Genomic DNA, 4,997 nt, shown 5'->3' with positions numbered 1-4,997 from the left:
CATTTTTTTTGGTTGTTGATGGGCCTTTTATTCATTTATTTACATGTGGTGCTGAGACTTGATCCCAGTGCCTCACACATGCTAGGCAAGCGCTCTACCACTGAGCCACACAACCCCAGTGCCTTTTGGGCCATATTTATGTCAAGTTATTTGGTTACTTATTGAGTGACAAGAGTTCTTTATACATTCTAGATATACAATTTTTGTTAAATATTTCTATTGTGAATATTTTCTTCTAATTTGTAGTTTGCATTTTATTTTCTTAACACTGTAACATCTTTTGAAGATCCAAAGTTTCAAATTTTTATGAAATCCGATTTATCAATTTTTTTCAAAAACCCAACTTTTGGCTTTGCTAACTTTCTTTATTCTTTGTATATTTTCTATTTCATGAACAGATACTGCTCAAGATTTGAGAATTTTTTTCATTTTTATTATGGATATGTGGTTCCAGTACCATCTGTTCAAAGACCTTTTTTACCCACTTAATTATCTGGGCACTTTCATAAAAAATCAACTGGACAGTTGAGCCTGGTGACACTCACCTGTAACCCCAGCAACTCAAGGGGCTGAGGCAGGAGGATTGCACATCTGAGGCCAGTCTCAGCAACTTGGTGAGACCCTTAGCAATCCAGCTGAACCCCGAGTCAAAATAAAATGGGGTAAAGCACACTTGAGTTCACCCAATATCCTGCCCCCAAAATCATTTGGCCATCCAAATGTGAAACTATTGCTAAACTCTGTCTGTATCATTGATAAGCTTGTCATCCTTATTTCAAAGTCACACTATTCTAATTAGGGGGGCTTCATAATAAAGCTTTAAATAAATCTTACAATTTTATATTTCAAAAATTGGTTTCTTGGGGCTGGGGCTGTAGCTCAGTGGTAAAGTGCTTGCCTCACATGTGTGAGGCACTGGGTTCAATCCTTAGCATCACATAAAAATAAATAAGGACACTGTATGTTCAATAACTAAATAAATATTTTAAAAATTTGGTTTCTTGCTCTTCTAGATCCTCTGTATTTTCCCATAAAATTTTGGAATCTGCTTGTAACTTCAATAGTTGCTTGGGTTTTTCTGCCTTGCGGTGCTGGGGATCAAACTCAAGGCACTGGGAATGCTAGGCAAGCACTCTACCAATGAGTTATATCATCAGTCCTAACTGCTTGGATTTTTATTGGAATTACATTTATTAATCAATAGATCAATTTAGACATAACTGACATTGATTCTTCCAACATTAATGACATTGATTCTTCCAACCCATAAACATGGTATAATCTGCATGCATTTGGTCTTCTTTATCTTCTTTAATTTTCTCAGGCAGTATTTTCAATTTTAAATATCGAGGTCTTGCCAGTTTGGGTTAAATCTGTTCCTAAGAGTCAGGCATGGTGGTCTGCGCCTGTAGTCCCAGCTGAGGCCAAGGGGGAAAAATCACTGGAGTCCAGGAGGTCAAGATCAGCCTAGGCAACAGTGAAACTCACATCTCAAATATATATTTTTTTTTCCTAAGTATTTTTTATGTTAAAAAATGGACTTTTAGAAATTTTATTTTTCCATTTTTCACCAGAAAATAAAAATACAAATGATTGTTATATGTTGACCTTGTATTCTGTTACTGTCCTAAATCCATTTATTTTAGTAGTTTTAAGATTCCTTGAATTTTCTATGTAAACAATCATGTTGTTAGTGAATAAAGAATTTTACTTCTTCCTTTCCAATCTGCATGTCTTTTATTTCTTTGTTATGCCTCAAATCTCTCTAGGACAATGTTAAATGGAAGCACTAAGAGCACATATCTTTTCTTTTTCCCATCTTAGGGGAAAACATTCAGCATATCATGATTTAGTATAATATTAGTTGCTTTTCCTGAATGTCCCTTATTAAATTACAAACATTCCTTTTATATCTAGTGTTCTTGAGAGTTTTTGTTAAAAATGGGTAACAATCATAATTCCAAAAGACACACTCTTAAATGACATATTCCTGAATGTTGAAATCTCCAAAGATTAAAATTCCTTAATCTAAATCCCCAAACCACAATCTTAAAAGATTAAAACCCCAAATGTAGAAATCCCGAAAGGTGGAATCCAGAAGATTGAAATTCTCATGAAAACAAAACAAAAGGCTCTAGAAAAGATGTGGAAAGCCCAGTTCTGGGGAATGGATTGGTCTTGTGATATGGCTATGATAAAAACTTAAGTTTAAAAATGTGTCATCTGCCAGGTGCAATGCCGCATGCCTATAATCCCAGTGGCTTGGGAGGCTGAGGCAGGAGGATCACAAATTCAAAACCAGCTTCAGCAAAAAGTGAGCCACTAAGTAACTCAGTGAGATCCTGTCTCTAAATAAAATACAAAACAGGGCTGGAGATGTAGCTCAGTGTTCCAGTGTCCCCGAGTTCAATACCCAGTACCAAAAAATAAACAAACAAACAAAAGAGACTCAGCAAATTGGCAAGGTCCTCAGCAACTTAGTGAGACCCTGTCACTGAATAAAATATAAAAAAGGCTAGGGATGTGGCTCAGTGGTTAAGCACTTCTAAGTTCAATACCCAGTACAAAAAAAAAAAAAAAAAAAAAAAATGTCATTTGCTAGGAGCAGTGGAGCATGCCTGTATCCCAGCTACTTGGAAAGCTGAGGCAGGAGGATCTTGAGTTTAAGACCAGGTTTGAAAAGACAGTGAGACTGTCTCATTAAAAAAAAGAAAAGAAAGAAAGAAAAAAGAATTACAGGAATTTTTTTAATGAGTTAAAGCTGGATTTACTTGAACAAGGCAATGAAGTTGGGGCTGGGATTGTGACTCAGAGGTAGAGTGCTCACCTGGCATGCATGAGGCACTGGGTTCGATCCTCAGCACTACATAAAAATAAATAAAAATAAAGGTATTATATTCAACTACAACTAAAAAATAAATATTTAAAAAAATATTGTGTCCACCTATAACTAAAAAATGAATATTTTTAAAAAGGCAGTGACGTTACTAACTTAAAAGTAATTATGTTATGGTAAGATAAGACACTTAGACAACAATGTTGCTGTTGCTGTTTGATCATCAGAACTGCTTCCAACAATATGTGGTCTGTATATAAATACATGTCAATGGGATGTCCACCTACATAGAAGCAGGGCACAGAAGGTGGCAAAATTTAATAGGGGATGCAGATCAAAATCACATAAAAATTTTTTTTCAGGAAGAGCAGGACCACGTAGAAAATGAATGTGAATATATTCTCCAAGGAAAGCTATGTCAAAAACCAAAACCAACTGGGCACGGTAGCACGTGCCTGTAATCCCAGCAGCTCAGGAGGCTGAGGCAGGAGGATCACTCAAAGCCAGCCTCAGCAAAAGTGAGGCACTAAGTGACTCAGTGAGATACAAAATAGGGCTGGAGATGTGGCTCAGTAGTTGAGTGCCCCTGAGTTCAATCCTGGGTACCAGAAAAAAAAGAAAAAAGAAAAACATCACCATGCAAAACTTCTAAAGAGTTAATTATGCAAGCTGGCCAACTCATATGGACTACCTCTGTGTAACTGCCCATAATCTATCCTGTAATATTTTTTTATGTGTCAAATTTTCTTTTCTATTTTTTTCTTTTAAAGTTTTGTCCCACTATTTAAAATTGTCAGCATTTTTTTACAGTTCTCTACTATGCATTTCATCTTTTAAATTTTTTTTATTTATTCTAATTTGTTATACATGACAGAAGAATGCATTTCAATTCACAGTACACATATAGAGCACAATTTTTCATGTCTCTAGTATGCAATTCATCTTTACATTATTTCTAATACTAAAGATGTGTAAAACATTTTATAAGAGTTCTAATTTGTTTAATGCATTTTTTGCAAATTTGACTCCTTAAAAGTGCACTATTTAGACAATGATTTTATGTGAAAGCAATGTGTATTTATATAAAAATGTTGAAACTTCCTCAATAAATGAAGAGATACCCTTTTTATACATCTGAATTGTGAAAGATGAAATTTCTTGAGACCTCCGTTCTTTGGGCTACTGTATATATATGTAGTGGTGACCCACTGCAGTTTTTGATTCCTCTTCAACAAAAGACTAAGGCTGTCTACATAATTTTTTGGTATTTCAGATGGTTGCAGTTATACAGCTGGGCACATTCGTTTACCAACCACAGTGGTATGTGTTCACACATTTCACTTTTGACATCTTTCTTTCATTTTTTAAAAAATATGGAACGCTTCAGAATATGCATGTCATCTTTGCATAAGGGCCGTGCTGATCTTCTCTGTATCATTCCAATTTTAGTATATGTGCTGCTGAAGTGAGCACGACATGTTTCTTTATGAATACAGTTTGTCCATATTGGTTATAACCATGTGACTGCTCAGTGTACCTGATGTTTATGCTTGCAAAAATGTATACTATCATTGCCTATTTTTATTGTGTAAAGCAGCCTATGAAGTGCTCTACTGGTTTCTATGTTTCTGAAATCCTATTTTTTAAAAAATATAGATAAATGTATTTTAAAGATTTAAAATTTTTTTTCCAGAATTATATTTTTGAGATTTTTATCTTTTGGGATTTCAGACTTAAGTGTTTGATCTTCTAGGATTCCAACATTTGGGATCATGGAGTTTGGGGTTGTAGCCCAAACTTTCCTTCACATATGAGACAGGTAATTTTCCCCTTTTATTCTGTTAATGTCCTATATTACATCCAATGATTTTAAACAGATATCCAACTTTATGTTACTGGGTTGATCATTATCTTTTGGATTGTTGGATTTTTTTTTTGCTGGGTCTGGAGTTTTCCATGTAGGAAGAGTTTTAAATTACAAATTCAGCTTCTTTAGCACTACAGGGATATTCAGAGTTTATATCTACTTGTGACATTGTTGACAAGTTGTTTTTGAATAATTTGTTCATTTTACCCAAGTTCTCTACTTTGTTGTCATAAAGTTGTTCATACTCCATTAATACTTTAGTATCTAAAAATCTATGGTGACATCACTCACTTC

At 34.6% G+C, this 4,997-nt stretch overlaps 1 non-coding gene across 1 annotated transcript; it reads right to left on the bottom strand.

Annotated features, from left to right (window-relative positions):
- Positions 1–4,203: 4,203 nt before the first annotated feature.
- Positions 4,204–4,309, bottom strand: LOC143641466 (U6 spliceosomal RNA). The gene has a single exon (XR_013155350.1). It is a non-coding gene; the product is annotated as a U6 spliceosomal RNA (small nuclear RNA).
- Positions 4,310–4,997: the final 688 nt, after the last annotated feature.

This window comes from Callospermophilus lateralis, chromosome 2, assembly GCF_048772815.1.
Source record: "Callospermophilus lateralis isolate mCalLat2 chromosome 2, mCalLat2.hap1, whole genome shotgun sequence".
NCBI classification, from domain to species: domain Eukaryota; kingdom Metazoa; phylum Chordata; class Mammalia; order Rodentia; family Sciuridae; genus Callospermophilus; species Callospermophilus lateralis.
The sequence above is the reverse complement of the archived record's forward strand: the minus strand, read 5'-3'. Positions and strand labels throughout refer to the sequence as shown.